This window comes from Phyllostomus discolor, chromosome 10, assembly GCF_004126475.2.
Source record: "Phyllostomus discolor isolate MPI-MPIP mPhyDis1 chromosome 10, mPhyDis1.pri.v3, whole genome shotgun sequence".
In the NCBI taxonomy this organism is placed as follows: domain Eukaryota; kingdom Metazoa; phylum Chordata; class Mammalia; order Chiroptera; family Phyllostomidae; genus Phyllostomus; species Phyllostomus discolor.
Genome location: NC_040912.2, coordinates 33,559,813 through 33,582,493, shown reverse-complemented (window position 1 = coordinate 33,582,493; position 22,681 = coordinate 33,559,813).

The window sequence follows — 22,681 nt, the reverse complement described above, 5'->3', positions numbered from 1 at the left end:
GGTGCCGAGGTCTGCGTGCCCACTCCTCTCTTTATTAGCTATGTGACCTTAGTTGGGTTAATAACGTCTCCTTCTCAAAGGTTTGTTGTGATGATTAAATAAATTAATATATGTTAAGTGCTAAAACAGTGTTTGGTACATTTTAAGAAGTATGTAGGTGCTTACATAATTAAAACTACAATTACTTCTACACAGGTGAGTAAATGTTTCCTCAGCTTTACATGTCTCTTTCATGCTTTCCTTCTATGTAACCTTTGCAGTTACATTACAAGCTTATTCCTTGGCTTGCTACTCCAGGGTACTTGGGTGATCAACTTTGTCCATCCTTTTTAATCCATATAATACATTTTTTATTACAACAACTGTACTTCTGCATTTCAAAATCTCCAGTTATTTTTGTTTCACAGTTCTTGTTGTGGGTATATTTCCCTATATCTCTATTGATATTAATATTAATATATATTCAGTATATATATTTTCAAAACTCTATTCTGCTTGCTGTTAACCCTTTGGCACATGTAAGTTTTCCATTGTTTCGATTCTCTTTTAGGGTTCTATTTAATATTTGCTGCTTGTATGCAAACTTATCTTTGTAACTGAAATATCCTGTGTGCCTGTCTCCTCTTTTTATGCAGAGAGAAGCATGCACGCTGATGAGTGGCTGTTATGTTTGTTAGTCACACCTGAGAGAGCAGTGTCCCTCAATGTTGGTTTTCTATGATGGGCACTCACACCCAAACATTGTTAGCTATCAGTATTCATTCACACATCTCTTTTCTGAAACTCATTTACTTGCCATTTCTACCTGGAGAACTATTCATCACTGTTGCCAATGGTCACCTACCTGCCTACTCCTGATGTGACAACACAATCAATAATTCTGTGTGTTCCCCCTTAGCCCCTCCTGGTATAGGAACCACACCCTCCCAGAATAGATCCTCACTATGCTGCTTCTATTTTTGTGTGCTCTCTGGCTTGTGTTCTTTTTGCTTTCTATTATTCAGGGATTCTCTAGAGTTTCTAGTTCAACTTGAGTGATTCCTTTTGTTTTTCAGCACAACTAAGTATTTCTATATATGTCAAAATCATCTCTATGAATGTGGAGCAGGAAGAGAAAATTATATAATGTATTTGGTCTGCTTTCTTGAAACAGAACTCAAGAGAAATTATAGTGAGTTGAATTGGTGACCCCCAAAATGATGTTCCTGTCCTACCCCCCAGAACCTGTAAATGTGGTCTATTTTATTTAAAGAGGGGTCTTTGTGGGTGGTATTAAGGATCTCAATATCAGATCACCCAGGATTATCTGAACAGTCTCTAAATTCAGTAAGTTTCCTTGTAAGAAGTGCAGGAGGTTGAAAGAGAAGGCTGGTAAGGATAAAAGCAAAGATTGAAATTCTGCAGACACAAGCCAAGGAAACCAGGAACCACCAGAACTGGAAGAGGCAAGGAAGGACTCTCCTTAAGCTTTCAAAGAGAAAGCAGCCCTGATGACACCTTGATTTTGGACTTCTGGCTGCCATACTGTGAGATTATAAATTTCTATTGTTTTAAGATATCACATTCGAAACACCAATCCAAAAGAACCTATGCACCCCAGTGTTCATAGCATCACAATTTACAATAGCCAAGTGCTGGAAGCAACCTAAGTGCCCATCAGTAAATGAGTGGATCAAAAAACAGTGGTACATTTACACAATGAAATACTACAGCAGTGGGAAGGAAGAAGGAGCTCCTACCCTTTGCAACAGCATGGATGGATCTCTAAAGCATTATGCTAAGTGAGATAAGCCAAGCAGCAAAAGACAAATACCATATGATCTCACCTATATGTGGAACCTAACGAACAAAATAAACAAGTGAGCAAAATAGAACCAGAGACATTGAAATAAAGAACAAGCTGGCAGTGACCAGAGGGGAGGGGGGAGGTGGATAACAGAGAAAAGAAGGGTAAGGGTTGTCAAGAAACATATAGAAAGGACACATGAACAAAGCCAAAGGAGCGTAGAATCAAGGATGAGAAGTGGGGGTGGGTGGTGTTGGAGGAAGTGTTGTGGGGGGGAAAGGGGACAACTGTACTTGAACAACAATTTAAAAATATTTTAAAAACAAACATCACATTTGTGGTAATTTGTTTTGGAAGACATAGGAAATTGATACTGATATCTTCCTTCATGACTGCCATAACACCAATATTGGCAGAAAATATTGCCACTTAACTAACACAGAAAATTAAGACCTATACACAAAAGCTTCCTCAGTTTCCTCCCTATCACTTACAAAAGTGTCTTTATCTATTGGACTGACCAAAAATTCCATTTGTTTTTTTTTTCCATAAGACAGCTCTAGTAGCACTTACTTGTTTTTCAATTCATTCTAAATAGTTTTGCCTGGCTGGTGTAGCTCAGTGGATTGAGCTCGGGCTGCAAACCAAAGTGTCGCAGGTTCGATTCCCAGTCAGGGTACATGCTTGGGTTGCAGGCCATGACCCCCAGCAACCGCACATTGATGTTTCTCTCTCTCTATCTCCCTCCCTTCCCTCTCTAAAAATAAGTAAATAAAATCTGAAAAAAAATTGTTAGATTGTATTGTGACAGCTGTCATATCAGCATGCATTTAAAAACTTATTAAAATTGATAAATTTTTATGTAACTTTTAATTTTGATGATGGATAAAAATAAGCAACATTTTTAGCTTATTGTGCTTTATTATTTCAGGAAAGGTAAAGTACAAAAAAAAAGATTTGTGCAGTGTATGGAGAAGGTGCTGTGACTGATCAAATATGTCAAAAGTGGTTTGCAAAGTTTTGTACTGGAGATTTCTCACTGAACGATGCTCCACGGTTGAGTAGACCAGTTGAAATTGATAGTGATCAAATTGAGACATTAATTGAGAACAATCAATGTTATATCACATGGGAGATAGCTGTGTGGTATATTGAAAATATCCAAATCAGTAGGTGAAAATGAAAAATATGTCTTTCATTTTATGGAAAAAACTAAATGAACTTTTTGGCCAGCCCAATACATCCTCACTTACCTCCCATTAACTGTTCAAAGTTAACTTTATGTTGCTGACTCAATCCCTGTTCTGCCTCAGTTTTACTAACTGGTCTCAATGGCCTCCATTTGTAAAAACTTTCCTTACATGTAAATATGGCCAAGCCTCCACCAAATTAAAAATTCCTCAGGTTTACCCCCTTATCCTCCAGTTTCTCCCCTATACTCTGCCTTTGTTTCATAACCAAACACAGAGAGCCAACTGTGCTCAATGTCTTTTCTGTATCACACAAGGTCTGTCTGGAAAATATCCAACCATTGTTAACATAATGAAAATGATTTGTGTGACATCCATGTAACCTGGCAGCCAAGGAGAGTAGACTGGAATGCACATGTGTGAACAATGATGACTTCACTATTCTAGTCAATATGAGAATGTTTCCATATTGCAACCCTTTAAGGGACAGACCTCTTGTCACTCTGCTTCATAGCAGATATGTTGGTTAACACAAGATGTGATTGTATTATGGACTTTGTATAGCCACAAGTACAAGTAATTGATGGAAATACTCTACTATTGTCTATGCTTAGAATTTTCTTCCCACTAGTTGTCAGAATACTTGAGATTTGCAAATAGGTTTTTAAAGATGTCATCAGGATTTTCACTGCCCTCTGGAATGGGGTCATTTCCATTCTTCTTCTAAGCAACTTGCCTCTTTGTCCTTAAGAACCACCGGAATAGCTGCCCTAACACCCCTGCTTTTGCTAATTCTGATATCTTTCTAACTTGTACCTGCATTTGAATTCCTTTTCTTTGCTCTTCTCTTATCTATTCATTAAATAAATGTTACCCAGGGTACTATTATTTTATTTCAATATGCAGCCTCCCTTTGGGCTTGATTTATTTTCTGTAGCTTATATCTACATGACAATAAGAGCAAATTCTGTATCCTTTGCCCAGAACATTATCCTGAAGTAAAACCATGCATTTCCAACTACCTATCCATAGGCACACACACAAAAACATAATATAGGTGTGGTTCAAGTTACACACATTGGTTTACTTTGCTTCGCAAATATTGCTTTTTTCACAAAGTGACTGTTTGCAGCAACCCTGCACTGAACAATCTGTTAGTATTATTTTTTCTACACTGTTTGCTCACTTCATGTCTCTAGGTCAGATTTTAGTAGTTCTGGTAACATTTCAAACTTTTCCATTATTATATGTGTTATGGTAACCTGTGATCAGTGATCTTTATTGTTACTATTATCATTCTTTTGGGTATCATGAACTGTGCCCATATAAGAGAGCAACCTTAATAAATCTTGTGAGCATTCTGACTGTTCCACCAAGTGGCTGTGGTGCTGTCTCTTTCCCTTCCCTTGGGCTCCCTCATTCCCTGAGTACCTCACAGCCAGAATAAGGGTGTTCTTTTTATTTTCAAGGGTTTCTGTTTGAAATATGGCCCTGAGTTAGGTCTCCACACACTAAAGAGAGAGGAAACAAAGGATATGCTTAAACAGTGGCAACTTCGAACAGTGGCTGCTGCTTTTGACTAGCTGCCAGCTAGGGAAGCTACTAGACCATGACTAGGAATTGTGCACATGCCTACAATATTGCAAACATCATAACGGGACAGGAAAGCTAATTGCCACCATGAGACATAATTTGGATTGACAGTCTAGGTACAGGTACTTAAAAAGTGATGAAAAAGGAAGGGCTGACAAAAATAAAGAAGAAAACAAACAAAAAAACCTTTTCACTTGGAGTGAACCTCAAAATAAAATGTCAAGCAATGAAGAAATCAAATAATAAGTGTAGTAGCTGAATGAGGCTCTCTCAAAATATGAGTTTCTAATCCCTGTGACCTTTAATTGATAGCTCACTTACATAAAGTTTCTTTGCAGACATGATTAAGTACCTGAGATGGGGACAGTATCCTGGATTATTAGGGTTGGCCCTAAATGCAATCCATGGATCCTCTGCAGGGGAGAAAGGGAGATTTGACAGCACAGAGAAGAATTTGCTTTTCAATGCCATCATAGAGGCAGAGTGCTGTGACCACAGGCCAAGGAAGGCTGGCAGCCACTAGGCGCTGAAAGAAGCAAAGAACCCACTATCCCCTAGACGCTGTGGAGGGGGTTTGGGCCCATGAACACCTTGGTTTCAGCCCAGTGAAACTGTTTCAGACTTCTGGCTGCCAGAATTGTGACAGAATATATTTTTGTTGTTTTAAGCCACCAAGTTTAGGGTGGTTTGTTACAGCAGCCATAGAAAACAAATGCATTAAGAGATACAGCTAACAAAACCAATCATAACAAGAAATTACAGGAGGTTAATTTTAATGAGAATTGTGGCTTTTTCTTATGGTTTGCAGGCACATACCACCACTAGATTTCTACATTCTAAGCAGAAACCATACATCTATTTTATATTTTAATTCTACATATCCTTGAAAATAGTTGTGTTTTGCTATCACAGGTGAATGCTAATTAACCAAGTACAAAATTTGGGATTCAAAATCATTTTCCCTCAGATCATTTATGATATTGCTCCACTGTAGCCTAGCAACCAATTTTGATAACAAGAGATGTTTCCTCAGATTCTCCTGTGTGAAGAGTTTCATGGTACTAGTTTTCCTCAACTATTTGACTATTCCTGGTAGTATGTAATTTTTATATTTGAAAAATTCTTGCTTACCAATCTGTTAATGGTAGTTCAATCGGTCTTTTCCTGCCTTTGGTAATCAATCATGTGGGAGATCAGAATGTGTTATGTTATCTGATAATTCTGATAGATTTTATTTTGAAGGTGAGGGCTTCTTGCTTCTCCTGAGAGCCAGGAACTATCTGGGCTCATTTTCATATCTCTCTGCTCTCAGTGCTTATACCCCAACCTTGATATAGGAGCAAAATCACTGTCATTCATTCATTGTCCAGTACTGGATGCTCAAAGTGCATTCAGTATCACTCTTTGAATTGCTGTGAGCTCTCCTTGTGACTTTGACTTTACATATGAGCTGGAAATTTTCTCTCCTTGAAGATTATCTTTTTCTGCAAATGTTTTGTGCTCCTATTTCCTGTGGAATAGATTCTCTCAGTTTCTCATCTTCCTGAAATGGTCAAAATAATCAATCCCTTAATGGTTCTCTTTTCTGTTTGCTTTTAATTGATATTGATAATTTAATACTTTATAAAATTATATTTTATTGGATTTTGTGCATGATGGAAAATATGGATTATATTAACAGTATATAAATTTTAATCAATCTCAAGGTTTTAAAATATCTATTTTGCTTATTTATAATATATATTAGCCTTTTAGGACATTCTAAATTTGCTTGTTAAATAAATCAAATAATATTGTAAAATTGAACTATTTAAGATAAAACAAACAAAACTCCAGACTTGTTGATATCATCCCATGATCTAGATTTATGTTATCTTTCCCTGACATTTGTTTCTTCATCTAATTTTCAGCATTATGAAGCTCTATGTTTGGTAATAGTCAAGGTCTTAAAAAAGTGATATATTTTAAGATATACATACTCAAGGTGTATCTTTTGCTAGAGTATGTTTAGGCACATAAAGCTCCTTTTAACTTTTCAGGGCCACAGGATTTACTCCCTAATGAGCTACTGCCCCATGCCTCCTGTCTGCAGCCTTAAATGAGGAGAACTGGGGTTTCTCTTTCAACTATTTTAACATTGATTTGCTAGGTACTTACTTTGCTAAGAAATCAATTAAGAGTCAAATATGACTACTCGTAGCTTTTATTGCTTAGCATTAACCCATAGCTATATGCACAGAATTGGGCTAAGGGCCAAACAATATACATTGAACATGGCTCTTAAGTTGTTAATACTTTAATGAAATCTAAGTCTTTTAATACCATCTTAATTAAGATAAGTAAAAATGCTCTGGTTGACCAAGTCACAATTTCAAGTGGCATACACTAGGACTGTGTTTTAATTCTCCTCTCTAACTCATTTTTAATGGCCTCCTAGTAAGTTTAATTAATTGGACACATGCTGTCCTGGAGTAATAAAATTTGAAATACATGTGTTTCTTTGTGTTAATGCAGTGTTTTCTCTTTAGGGATTATAAATCGCTCCCAGAGGCAACTGGTCTTGGTATCTAAATAGATCAGGATCACTTGCCATTAAGTACACTAAGTCACAGTCACCAGCCTTGAAAACTGTTCTTGAAAAATAAATTGTTTGTGTCACTCATACATCAGGTCTGGAAACCCAACCATAAGATTAAGCACAGTGAGATTCTGCTATACCTATGAAAGGCAAATTGGAAAATAGTTTCTGAAAGGAGTTAGGCCCAAATTGAAACTGTCATCTTTTATATATGCTGCAGAATTTTGAAATTTCAATTACAAAATTTTCACTCTTTTGATGTATGTGGAAGGTATTTTATATTTTAATGTAATTTAAAATTTACAAGAATGGTACAAAGACCTCCCATATATCTCAGCTTTACCAATTGTTTATATTTTATCTGTACTTCTTTATTATTTTCTCTCAGTAGAGATAAAGATGTAATTTATTCCTCACTATTTGCAAGTAAGTTGAAGACCCCAGGCCCCTATAACCCTAAATGCTTTAGTGTGCATTTGCTAAGAATGAGGATATTATCTTACATAAACATAAAAGAGTTACAAAATCAGGAAATTTAAGACTGAAATAACACAATTTTCTCATCTCTATATTCACATTTCATTAGTTGTATCAATAAGATCCTTTTGAGCTCTTTGGCCTATTGTCTCTTGGGCTCAGGAACCAATCCAGGATCAGAAATCTGTAATACCCATCCCCTATTTGTATAATTCTTTTTTTTTTTAGGTACAATTTCCATACAGGGAACAGCACATATTTAATGAATTTTTACAAATACCTATACCTCTGTAATCGGCACTACTATCAAAATGTAGAACTTCCGGCATCTCAGCGCTCCTTGTAAGGGGGTGAGCACAGTATGTGCTCATTGGTGTTTGCCTTCTGGAGCTCAGCATGACGACTTTGTGATGGGTCCACATTCCTCCAGCTGTCAGTTGTTCACACTTGGCCTTCCTGAGTAAAATCTTATTTTCTGTGTACATCGTAATTTCTTTATTCTCCTGTTGGTAGCATTTTTGAATTATTTGGAAACTGAACCGTTCTTTTTTGCAGTGTTATGATAAAGCTGCTTTGGAGTTTTTTGTACATATTTTATTATATTTTGTGTGCCTGTGCTTTTACTTCTTTTCAGTAAATACGTAGGAATGGAATTGCCATATCATAGGAGAAGTATAGTTTTATATAAAACTTGGTAAAACTGTTTCCAAAGTGGTTGTTTCACTTTACATTCCTACCAGCTATGTATGGTGGGAGTGTAAAATGAATCAATGGTAAAACTAATCAATGGTTAAAAACAAAACAAAACAGAAACAAGGTGGTTTGTTTTAGAACTGGGATAATGCCAAAGCAGCTCCTTGAGGAAATGATGGATTTGACTTGAGCACCCTTATGGCCCGTATTCACAGGAAACAAACCTATACCTCATAACAGTACTAGTCAGATGTTTCAAATTCCATAATAAAAATCTAGCCCTTCTTTCCGCCTGTTTTCCAAAGTGTTTGATCTACTGGTTGTATAGACTGTCATCATGGTGCATTCTTGTCCCAGATCTGCACAGTTAATCCTGCTTTCCAGTTTTCATCACAAGCCTGACTGAGAGAATTGATATTTGGGGAAGATGGTCTGTTTGACCAACCATTTGTGTGTTACTCTAGAAATTCTGTCACACTCCATTATAAGGTTAGATTGCTCAAATACCAGTTATCTGGGACATGTTATTTTGTTCCTCATGAAATTCACTTGGTTTTTCATTTGCCATTTAATATAAAGCCCTCACTTTTTTCATGTTGTGGTTTCAAGGTTAAAATTTGAAAAATGTTGAAATTTTTCCACTTATTGAGATATTACTAATATAATATTGTGTAAGTTTAAGGTATACAGTGTGATGATTTGCTACACATTTATATTGTGAAATGTTTACTACAGTATGGTTAGTTAACAGATCATTCACCTCACATAATTATCAGTATTATTATGGTGAGAACATTAAAGCTCTACTCAATAGCAATTTAAGTATGCAATACAGTATTATCCTATATACTATAATCATCATGCTGTACCTTAGATCCCCTTATCTTATAACTGGCAGTTTGCACCCTTTAACCGACAACTCCCCATTGTCCTACTCTTCAGCCCCCAACAACCACCATTCTACTCTCTGTTTTTCTATTAGTTCAATGGTTTCAAATTTCATACATAAATGGGGTTATACAATATCTGGCTTTCTGTGACTGACTTATAACTCAGCATAATGCACTCAAAGTCCATCCAGTTGTCACAAATGGGAGGATTTTCTTCTTTTCTGTGACCGAATAGTATTTCATTGTATATAGAACAATAGACCACAGTTTCTTTATCCATTTATCCACTGAATGCTACTTAGGTTGTTTCTAAATCTAGACTATTGTGAATAATGCTGCAGTGAACATGGGTGTGCAGATATGTCTTTGAAAACATGATTTCATGTTCTTCAGATATATACTGAGAAGTGATTTTGCTGGATCATATACTAGTTCTATTTTTAATTTGAGGAGGAACCTCTGTTTTCCACGGTGGCTGAATCAGTTTACAAACCTACCAACAGTGCACGAGGGTTCCCTTGTCTCCACATTTTGCCAGCATTTATCTCTTTTTTGTCTTTTAGATAATAGCCATTTTAGCAGGTATATGCCATTACAGTTTTAATTTGCATTTCCCTGATGATTAAAGATGTTAATCATCTTTTTATACTTGTTGGCCATTTGTATGTCTTTGGAAAATTTTCTGTTTAATTCCTCTGTTTTTTTTTTTTTTTTATTGAATTGTTTCTTTGTTTTTGCTATTGAGTTGTATGATTTTCTTGTATATTTTGTCTATTAACCCTTTATCATGTTCATGGTTTTTAAATATTTTTCTCCATTCTGATGTCACATTTTCAAATTTCCTGTACATAAGTTTTTAGTTTGATGAAATCTTCATTATTGATTTTTTTCACTTGTTACTTGTGCTTTCTATATCATATTTAAAAAATCATTGCCAAGACAGCTGTTAAGAAGATTATCCCTGTGTTTTCTCCCAGAAGTTTCAGCTTCAGGTCTTACATATAAATACTCAATCCATTGAAATTAATTTTTGTGAGTGGTATAAAATAAGTTTATTACTTTGCATGTAAATACCTACTTTTCCTAAACTGTTTATCAATTAGATTATTCCCTTTAAAAAGACTTTATTTATTTATTTTTAGAGAGAGGGAAAGAGAAGGAAATAAGCAGTGATGTGAAAGAGAAGCATTAATTGATTGCCTCCTGAATGCACCCCAGCTGGGGACTGAGCCACAACCCAGGATTGTGCCCTGACTGGAAATCAAACCAGCAAACTTTTGCCTTCTAGGGTGATACCCAACCAACTGAGCCACATTGGTAAGGGCTCAAAGAGGTTATTCTTTCCCAATTGAATATTCTTGGCTTCCTGTAAAAAATTAGCTGATTATATATATATAATACATAAGTATATATATGTTATATGTACTATATATTATAGATACATAGCATATGATATATGCTATATAGATTATATAGCATACAATCTATAATATATTATATATTACATATATAATGAGTTTACTTTTGGGTTCCGATTCTATTCTGTTTTTTATGCCAGTACCATACTTTTTTTATTACTATACATTTGTAATGTAGGTTTCAAATCAAAGGGCACGACTCCTTCAGCTTTGTTTCTCTCAAGATTGTTTTGACTATTTGGTGTATTTTGTAGTTCCATGCATATTTTAGAATTGTGTGTATTTCTGTGGGGAAAAAAAGCTACTGGAATTTTGATATGGATAGCAATGAACCTGTAAATTTCTTTGAGTAATATGGAGTATTCTGAATCTGACTCTACTTGCCTTTACCAGTGTGTTTATTTTCATGTGCCTTCTTGTTACTGGTTATCATGCTTTCATTTCAGCTTACAGAACTTTTCTCAGGAATTTTTGTAAGGCAGGTCTAGTGGTGATAAACTCCTTCACCTTTTGTTTATTTGTTTTCATATTTGAAGGAAACTTATGCTGGGTGAAGTATTCTTGGTTGGCAGTTTCTTTATTTGGCAGTTTTGTATATATTATCTCGTTCTCTCCTAGCCTGGAAGACCTTTGCTAAGGAATCTGTGTATAGATGTATGGAAGTTCCCTTGCATAAGATTTTTTTTCTCTTGGTGCTTTTAAAATTCTCTTTGTCTTTGATTTTAGGCAGGTTTTTTTCCTTTCTTTTTTATTGTTGTTCAAGTACAGTTGTCTCCCTTTTCCTCCCACCACTTCCCCTAACCATAGCCATCCCCACCTTCCACCTTCAATCCTACCCTACTTTGGCTTTGTCCATGTGTCCTTTACACATGTACCTTGATGGTCCTTCCTCTTTTTCTCCATCAGTATCCTCTCCTACCTCCCCTCTGGTCACTGTTAGTTTGTTCTTTATTTCAATGTTTCTGGTTATATTTTGCTTGCTTGTTTGTTTTGTTGATTAGGTTCCACTTCTAGGTGAGATCATATGGTATTTGTCTTTTACCACCTGGTTTATTTTACTTGGCATAATGCTTTCCAGATCCATCTAAGCTGTTGCAAAGGGTAGGAGCTCCCTCTTTCTTTCTGCTGTGTAGTATTCCATCATGTAAATGTACCATAGTTTTTTGATTCACTCATTTATTGATGGGCACTTAGGTTGCTTCCAGCACTTGGCTATTGTGAATTGTGCTGCTATGAACATTGGGGTGCATAGGTTCTTTTGAACTGGTATTTCAGGATTCTTAGGGTATTGTCCCAGCAATGGAATTGTTGGGTCAAAAGGCAGTCCCATTTTTAGTTTTCTGAGGAAATTCCACACTTTTTTCCACAGTGGCTCCACCACTCTGCATTCCCTCCAACTGTGCAAAAGGGTTCTCCTTTCTCCACATCCTCGCCAGCACTTGTTGTTTTTTTGGTTATGATGGCCATTCTGACAGGTGTGAAATGATATCTCATTGTGGCTTTAATTTGCATTTCTCTGGTGATTAGTGATGTTGAGCATCTTTTCATATGTCTATTGGCCATCTGTATGTTCTCTTTGTAGAAGTGTCTATTCAGGTCCTTTGCTCATTTTCAATTGGATTGCTTTTTTTTTTGGTGTTGAGTTTTATTAAGTTCTTTATAAATTTTGGATATTAACCCCTTATCAGATGTATCAGCAAATATCTTCTTCCATTCTGTGGGCTGCCTTTTTATTTTGTCGATGCTCTTCTTTGCTGTGCCAAAGCTTTTGGTTTGATGTAGTCTCATTTGTTTATTTGTCTTCTGTTTCCTTTGCCTGGGAAGATACTTCAGATATTAATTTTTAAATAAGCTTTTTATCCCTATATCCCTCCCTTCTGCTTCTGGGACTCCAGTGATGAATACATTTTTTCTTAATGGTGTTCCACAAAATCCATTGACTTTCTTTATTTCTTTTTATTCTTTTATTCTTTTTGTTCCTCTGACTGAATAATTGTAAAAGATCTATATTTGAGTTCATTGATTTTTTTCTCCTGCTTGTTAAAGTCTGCTATTGAAGCTTTCTATTGAATTCCTGAGTTTAGTATTATATTCTTTAGCACCAAAATTTCTTGGTTTTTCTGTGTGCTTTCTATGTCTTTGTTGAACTTCTTATTTTGTCTTATATTATTTTTCTGTTATCACTAAATTGCTCACCTGTGTTCTCTTGTAACTATCTGAGCATCTTTAGAAATATTATTTTGAATTCTTGGTCAGGAAATTCCTTTATCTCCATTTCTTTGGGACCAGTTACTGAAGTGTTACTGCAGTCCTTTGGCTGAGTCATGGTCCTCTGATTCTTTGAGATCTTGATTGCCTTGTATAAGTGTCTGCATGTTTGAAGAAACAGTTACCTCTACTGGTCTTTATGAATTGACTTTGGTAAGGGGAAGCTTTCATCTAAAGGTGGAGATATGCAGTAATGTGCTGTGATCATGGGCCTAGAGGTGCAGAGGATCAAGTGTGGGAGCATGTGGCACTACCTGGTCCAAAGTAGGAGGGACATTGTGGCTGATTGGCTCAGATCTCTGTAGTCCATGGCATCAACAACTTTATGATATTGGTGAGCTCTGTGAAGGGCTCACAGAGTCCACAAGGACTGTGTGTGTCCTCAACAGTGCCTCTAGGTCAAGGTGCTAGGCACATTGCATGCATCAGTAGTGGCTAGAGCAAGTGGTGTGCACGTGCTTGGCCTTAGGGTCCATCTGCAGGTGTCAGTATAGTGACTGTGACCATTGCAAACACACTAGTAGTGGCAGGCAGAAAGGGCCAGGACCAACTGCAGGTATGCTGGCAGCTGTGAAAGTCCTGGCTGTCAGCATACAATACCATGTCTGGTATTTGGCCATAGGCCTATGGCTGTGGAGGCTGGTGAGAGTGACCAGGTTGGAGGCATACAAGTACACAGCTGGAGGGGCCAGCTTCATGTTAGCACAGTGGTGCAGGCCAATGACAGAAGACAGGACTAATCCTGGTCCACAAGCAGTCCTGGGGACCCTGGTTGTTTGTATGCTCTCCTGTAGCCACACATGCTCTCTCCACCCCTGGCATGCAAACAGCAGTGGAGGCCAGTGGCGGGGGTCAGGCCTGCAGCCTGCAAGTGCAGATGGAGGGACTAGCCTTGATCGTGTACGTGGCAGTGGGTCATTTCCAGCCTGGCATCTTACACTTGTGTAGCTGAGGCCTGGGCTGTCCGCCAGGGTGCTTCCTGGGCTCCTTTGGGGGAGAGGAGTATACAGAAGAGGAGGGACTCAGGTGGCTGGTGTCAGTGAATGCAGATTCTAGTGGGGCAAAAACTGTTGAAATCTGTAGTGTCTTTAGTGGCTATGCTGGCCATCGGTTTTTCAGTGGAGAGAACTACTGCGTCTGTCTGAGGAACAGATCGCTGGGAACCATGGTCATTGCTGCTCTGTGGCTGCTGCTGATTGGCTCTGGTTTTCTTTTTTGTTAGTTGTCTCTGTCTCAGCTCTGCCAGTCTGGGTAGGGTGAAATTGAAGTGGGACCTTCATGCTGTGCTGGTGAAGCACTCCACTCTTCCCCTTTTAGAGAGGGGAACTCTTTCTCAGCATGGGAGTTCTCTCTTGGCACTAAGTAAGGTGAGCTTGGGAATAAGATGATGCAGGCAAAATGCAGCTGCCTTCCTTCCTTTTCAGTGTGGTTAATCTCCAGTGTTTTTGTTGTTGTCATTCTGTTGTGTTGCTGAAGTTTCTCGAGTGGACTCCAGAGCTCTCCAGGAGCTGATCTTGTCTCTGGAGAGCTGCCTGATGGTTGATGGCAGAGGAGGCTCAGTGCTGGAGGCTCTGTCTTCATCTTGGTGATGTCACTCCTGGAGTCTGCACTGATTTTCGCAATGAGGACACTTGATTCTTCCTCCTTTCTAGGGCTCTGATTTCTAATCCCACATTAAGTTTCATGTACCTATTACAACTCAAAGCTTTTTTTTGAAGAAGTGAGATATCATGTTTCAACCTTGAAAACTAAATATAAATAAAATTTCCAAAACAATAATGACAAAAACCAAACTCCACAGCTTCATTCAGAGTGCCTTTCAGCATTTTGCTCATTTTGGGAGGATCTAACCTTCATTGTGGATTATACACCTCTGACCTGACTCACTGCTCTGAAAGCCCCAACTACTGAAATGATACAGTGCTTTTTTTCCTCTAAGGGTCTGAGGGTTAACTGCTTCCTCCCATTTAGCTCTTAAAAATAAAATGTATCAGTCTGTTTATAGTATCTCCTTCTCATTATAAGAACTGAGCTACTTTTTAATTAAATCACTAATGGGCTTAACCCAAGGAAAAGATCTTCCTGAAATAAATGATTTGTTTTTGTAATAGTAGTGGCCAGAGTGTAAACAGAGCTCTAATTGATGAGCAGTTTCTCCAAAGTTAATTCTGTTGCCTGAGTGTTCCCGGTGCTGGCTCCTCCCCACAACACCTCTCACTGGACACCATCATCTCCTGCTGGATTTGTTTCTTTGCCTCCAGTGGTACCCCTTCCCTCTTTCTATAGTAGTGCCCTTCACCTTTCTGAAATGCAATGATGGCCACATCATTCCTCTACTTAAAGCATTTTATTTCCTGGCCATACACCAAAAGGTTGCAGGTATGATCCCCAGTCAGGGCACATATAGAAGGTAACTACATCAATATTTTTTTTCTCTCTCCCTCAAATTAATAAACATATTCTCAGATGAGGATTTTTAAAAAGTTTCATTACCTTTCATCCCATACACCAAAGTACAATTCAAAATAAAGCCAGACCTCCTTACGATTGCTTAAAAAGCCCTGAAAATACCAATTCACTTCTCTTATCTCATCTTTTATCTTCCTCCACTTTTCATCCCTCCTCTGCTTATAGCTATATTCTAGCCTTATGGTTCCCTTCTCCTGTGTATGAATCCTTGTGCATGCTCTATCCTTGAGCTGGAACGCTCTACATCGGCTTTTAACTTTTACTGTTTAATGAATACTCTTCTTCTGTGATAAACTAGTGACTACAAAAATGAGGTTGAAACTTTTAAAATTAGCAGTTAGAGGAAGCATCTCTGACAGCATAGTCCTCGATTCTGAAGGAGAGAACACATCAACCCTCTAAAGAGAAATGAAGCTGGGCCTGCAGGAGCATGGCTCCTGAGTTGGGGAAATTATGGAGTGCTTAGGTAGTAGAAAAGAAGTCGGCATAGTGAAGAGCGAGAGAATGGGGGACCAGGGTAGAGAGAAAGGGAGGAAATGAAGCTGGAGGGGTGCAGTGTCTGAATCATACAGAGTATCCCAGGCCATTCTGATGATTTTGCATTTAGTCTCGATCACTTCTAAACTACTGATGAGTTTTAATCAACTGGGAGGCTTAATCTGAATGATACCTTGAACTGATTGCTTTGTTTTCTTTGTGAATGGTGGGTAGAAGTGAGAGAGGGTGAAATTGGCAGGTGAGAGACCAGCTAGAAATTTACTGTGGTATCCAGGAAGGGTATAATGATGGCTTGGGTTAGGTGGAAGCATTGAGTGAAAAAATGCTATTAATATAGGCTATACTTTAAAGGGAGAGTCCAACAGGACTTGCTGATAGATAGGAAATTGAGAAAAGTCATCTGGCATTTAAGTAGAGAATTTCAGAAACTGGCATTTTTCTGCAATTTCTGAGGGTTGTTTTTTTTTTTTTTTTCTGGAATGAAAACACTTGATAGACAAGGAACAGCATAGATGCCCTAAGCTTACCACTCATTTATTTTGACAGCTTTTTACCTCATTAGAGTTTAGTTGCTCTCTTCTCTACCCAACTCCATTCATGAATGGCTTCAAGATGCTTATTATTTATGTCAACTAAATAAAGTGAACTGTGGTAGATGATCTTGTCAGGGCAGCACAATTGTCTGCTTGCCAGAAAGTCATGACGCATTTTCTCCTCCCCACCTGCTCTGTAAACCACATTCACCAGCATCATGCTTACTTTCCTCAAGAGCCACTTCTTTAACTTCCCAGGGGCTCAGCATTGTTGTCCTGCCCCACCATGCCCAGGACCAGGTTTGTCCTTCGGGCTTAGTCAGTCTCTTCTTATACATCCTATATTTCAGGTATAAAGAGCTCCTCTGCATTTCTTGAATATTCTAGAAGGATTTTACCATCACTTTGTATTTTCTCTTGCAGTCTTCCATGAAACATTAACAAAATTCTGTTAGTATCAGAGCTTGAAATAGTATTAATGCATGTGGTTAAGAGAACTAGTTAAAGTAACACAGGTTGGAATCCTTCCTCTTTTGTTCTAGAAATGTGTGATCTCTGGCAAGTTCTTACCTTCTCTATGGGCCAATCACTCTTTCTTTAAGATGTGAAAAATAATAAGATGTACTTGATAGTTTTGTTCTAAAAATCAAGTAAGGTAATGCACTGACATACTTCATAACAATATTTGGCATAAATTAAGCATTAAATTAAACATAGATATTGATATCTTTATCAATGCTCATTTTCAATGCTCCAATTATATCTGAAAAACTCTTGACATCAGCTTGGACAATCAACTTGAATATTGTGTTATTATTGCAGTTGTTTGTGTATATATTATAATACACATGTATCACTATATATGTAATATATATATGACCAAAATAACCTCTTAACATTTTCACTGTTATAACAATTTGTCTAAGTCTCTTGCACACTTATCACCTCCTGCTGTACATGAAGATTGTGCATGTAACCAAACACTCGGTAATTTCCTATGCTAAACATTTTCTCCTCTGCCCTGCCCCTAATCCTTAGAGAACTTGTTCTCATCCTTTGTCTCATTGCTTATACCTGCAACTCCTGCTAAGTGAGATTTAAGCCACCGCTCTTACACACTCTGTCACGGGTAATTGGGATTTGGATGGAAACTTGGCCCCAGTTTTGCCAGGTACATTCTTTCGCTCCATGGTTAGAAATTGGAGTTAGAGAATCTGTCACTTTGGGGCATTGCAAAGCCCAAGCCTGGAATGGCCGTGTTCAGCTCCAATACACTGCAAAACAGAGGAAGGCATGCTGCGGAGACACAGGAGAATGACACCTGCGTGCCCAGAGAAAAGGAGATGGGAGATCATGTAATCATCAATTGACAGATAAAACAATCAGCTCATAATTTTCCTTGTTCTTGGTCTTTGTCCCTTTTGTGGCCCCAGTCTCTGAGAAGAGATACCCTGGACCGTTCCACGAAATCATCCCTAGTTTTAGTAGATTCCTGTCACTAACAAGTGAAACCATACTTGTTGGAGACCATGTGCATATCTCCTTTCCCTCTGTGCGCTCTTAGTTGGGTGATGATCCTTTTTATCTCTCTCACCCACAATGCCTAGCTCAGTGCCTCAGAGAACAGCAACAACAACAACCTGGGTGACTCCGCTGTGGCTGCGGCAGGAAGGGTAAAAGGGGGATAAATGGTAATGGAAAAATTCAATAAAAATAAACTATTAAAATAAAAAATACCAAATTTATCATCATACCATGACAATAGGGATTGTAATAGGGGAGAACTGTGACCCACCCCACCATTCCTTTGACATCATGTCTGTAAGTGCTGACTCTGACTAATATGCAGCTTGTAGATAAATGACATGTTTGTATAAGAATCCTAGGAACTAGCTTCAAAAGATACAGACTCCAACCTTCAGGCATTTTAGTTCCAGGGGATTTGCTGACCTTCAGCCGTGGAGCCAGGACAGTATAAAGTCAAATGATATGAGTCCAGGATGACTAAACCAGGACGATGCACACCAGACCACCACTTGCCTTGTTAGAGTGGGCAGTTCACCCCTCTCCCTCAATCTCTTTGTTCTGTTCCCCTCTCCCTCCTCACAAAAACCTCACCTCCACTGAGAAATAGAGATGGGCTTTGAGACAAGAGTCCCCCAACTTCTAGGAGGCTAGCATCTGAAGATAAACCACTTCCCTTTACATCAGCACCTGCCTCTTGGGTATTGGCTTTCATATAGACATCCAGACCTGAGCTTGGTTACAATACTGCTCAGAATACTGGATCAGACTTGCTTAAAGTGAGTTTAATTAATTTTTTTGAGAACTTTGGAAGCATTTTACAAAACTCCTTAAGATTTTTTCTAAGACCCTAGATTGCGACAAACCTGAGTTGGGAATTACTAAATTGGACTGAAGTATAATAAGAAGCATAATCGCCTTTCCTTATGATAAGTCACATGTCTTTGGAAAAAAGCAAAGATACTTCCTGGTTAGATGCTTACTCTAGTAAATAATATTTTTTCTGGAGTTGAATTGTATCCAAGAGGTTTCACTGTTAACCGAGTAGAAGACAGGTGATAAATTTTAGATGCTAAATCCCAAATGAACATTTCAAAGCTTTCATAGATGTATGTCTTCAAAACTACAGGTACGTGGAATTGAAAAATATAACTTTTGAAGTGTAATTTAAAAGTCTTGGCCCTGTGAGTGTGGCAATGTCATGATGGGTTGCAAAGCACACAAAGAATCTACCAGAGAAAATAGAGCAGAGGTGTCATGAGCCAGGGTTTGGGAGCCAGGCAGCTTGGACTGCAAATAAATTCTATAAATCTGTTAGTCATCCTCTAGCTATAAAATGGGAGTGATAATAATGGGAGTGAGCATCTATGTCATACAATTCTTTTGAAGAGTAAAGGAGTTAATATGTTTCCAGAACTTGTACTTTTTTTAAACATTTTTGTTATTGTTGTTCAAGTACAGTTGTCTCCATTTTCCCCCACCACAGCCAACCCCCCTTCCTACCCTTGATCCTACCCCCCTTTGGTTTGTCCACGTGTCCTTCATACATGTTCCTTGATGGTCCTTCCCCTATTTTCCCCTATTATTCCTCTCCCCCCTCCCCTCTGGTTACTGTCAGTTTGTTCTTAATTTCAATGTCTCTGATTATATTTTGCTCCCTTGTTTGTTTTTTGATGAGGTCCCACTTATAGGTGAGATCATATGCTATTTGTGTTTCATCACCTGGCTTATTTCCCTTAGCATAATGCTCTCCAGATCCATCTACACTGTTGCAAATGGTAGCACTTGCACTTCTACCTGAGCCTTTTACTTAGTACTTCGATGCTGTCCTTCCTTTGTGTTTTTTCTAATTATTGTACATGTGTAATTGTAAAATACTTTAAAACCTTGCAAAAGGGAACACAGTAGCCACTAGGTTATTTGGTTTAATATGGAAACCGAGAATTTAGTCTGCTATGAATTTCTTTTGGCTAAATTATAGTAGTGAGTTTATGGTTGTGGCAAGAGCAGGGGCAAATGTTTATCTGAGTTCAAGGAATTGCTACATGATTGATTTCTAAAACAAATTAAGTTGTGTTAGCAAGGAAGCAAGGAATGAAGAAGGTAATAGGGTGTAATTTTGAGTAAATAGTGTATCTGTCACAATGTGCATTTCCAGGGTAATTAAGTATTCTTCCTCAGCAGAGATTTTTTTGGTGGCATGTATTTTATCAAATGCCTGTATCATATTTTTTAACCAAACTTCTATAGTTAGACTTCTTGATTATTTTCAATTTTTCACCATGATAATAAATATGATACACATAAATATTGTATAGCCCTAAGGGAAACAAGAGCTTTGCTGATAGATTTGAATCCTCAGCAGGGTATTTTATATATTCATATTTTTCTTATCTCTGGTTTTAATTTCCAAAGGGAGATAAATACATTAGTATTTATTTGAGAGTTCATATGAAGTGTATTTACTTATAAGACCATAACTATTTAATTATACCTGAATAATGATACATACCTTTTTGTGATCTCCATGTTTATTCTAATAATTTGTAAAGCAAATAATGGTTGTGGGGTTTTTAAGGATAATTAAAAGTATGGCCTTCTGAAGTAACCACTTTTAATAAATTTAATAATTTTGTGTCCAAATTTTGAATTACTGTGGTTAACAACAATTGGGGAATTTTATTAAATGTAGGCCAAATGAAATAAGGGGTAAATAAAGAACATCACCAAATAGCTCCTGATAACTGGGTTGTCCAAATAGGTTTTACCTCCAGGCATAATTTGTCTCTAATAACCAATTCAGCTATCAAAGAGGATGGCTTTTACTTGAACTGAAAATTTCAGATAATTACATAATGACATTAACTAAATACCTTCTTCCATTTTAGTTGTATCTCATGGTATTTACCAGAGATTTAAACGTGAAAGCAGATAGAATATTTCATAAAGACGGCAATGGAAAGAACCCCATGATGTCTTCACCAAGGCCAAGAATCCCACCCTTTATGTTGCCTGTGTCTCACTCTGCTCTTATTCTGCTCAACTCTTGAATTATTATTCAAGAGTTGAATAATATTTGATTTTACTTTGACTCAACAATTGTGAATTTTAATTTTGAGCTGCTTCAAACAGCCTCATCTCAAATGTTAAAACTGTTATATTATGTGACTGGTGTTGAGAAGATAAAATTTTGAGGCTACTAATTCCTTAGACACTGAGTTTGATGAATTTTTCTCTTACTCAAATATTTCTTAAGGCGACAACAACAGCAAAAGTAATGTAGTAGACTCTTTTTAAATTTTAATTGAGCTAATTTCAGTACTCTGGGTAGGGAAGAGACATATACAAAGAAATACAATATAATACAGCATATAGACATGGTAATAAGTTGGCTATCATTCCCCAAAAGAAGCTATCAGAGGCAATTTTAGTCCTGGTTAAGAACAAGGACTCAGCAATTAAACAGGGTTCCATCCCGCCCCCCCACCATAAATTTAATTCCATCAATACTACAAGGAACAGCTTTTGTTCAGATGTGTAATTATATCTGAGGGATACATTTCTAGAAGTCAAACTGCTGATACATAGCAAATGTATCAGCAGTTTGATACATAGAGAAATGATACATAGGCAAATGATACATAGAGAAATATAATTGCTATTGTCAAACTACCCTCTGGAGGGATTGTATCAGTTTATACTTTCACGAGAGTGAATGAATGAGCTGTTTTCTTCTATACCCAATACTACTGGGTATCATATTATAAAATATTCTGATGTTCATAGTTTGAAAAGTGAAGAAATGAGACTCTTTAATGATTGCATTATGTTCTTTATAAATGAGCTTGTTTTATTTTTTAAAAAGCAAAATGAATCTAAGCTGCCTTAGTGCTTCTGTATTTCAACTTAAAAGTTATGTAATAAATATGTTTGGAGATATAAAATACACTAAGAATTATGCATATAGTGCTAGAAGAAGTATAGGCATAACTAAACATATTCTTTGTTGTAGTAATAATTTTAAAATAGTGAATAACATTTATCAAATTTTAAGTCATTTAAACACTGGCCAAATTTTATACAAATATTATAAATTTGCATAATGACACGCTTATGTTATATTCTGTGTAACTGATATTTTTTACTGAAAAACTTGAAATGACTAATTTAAAAAACTATGACTCAGTGTTTTGAAAATTTAAGATTTATAAAGTATCTTGCCATTTTAAATCAAAGTATAAATTTGATCTTAGTAGTAATACATTCATTTGGAATAGTTTTCCAAGAAGCATTTGCAATCACTAAAGAAAGAACATATGAAAAGTTATTTTTGAGTAGAAATAGCTATGAATACTGATAAAGATCAAATAATTTAATCTTAAAATAACTTTTCCTAGCCAATTGTTTCCTTTTCAAAGAAGTAATAATTATTGAGAAAATAACTGAAGTAAAGTTGTAGAAAACAATTGTTAAAAACTAATTTTTTTACTTACATTTTTTGTAAAGAAAAAGTAGAATAAGTCTGGGAAATAAAAAATTTAAGAATAAATTCTGTTATAAAAATAAATAAAAATCCAGGTTATTTAAGGAGAAAAGAATTTTTTAAAAAAATGAAGGAGGAAAATGTTTGCACTACCTCGCCTAAAATTCATTTTTTCTCAAGTAGATAATCAACTAAAATCTCAGTTTCCTAAGCTCTTACCATTAGCAATGATACATGTGACATGTTTCCTACAATGCACTTAATAAATGGACTTTTAATTT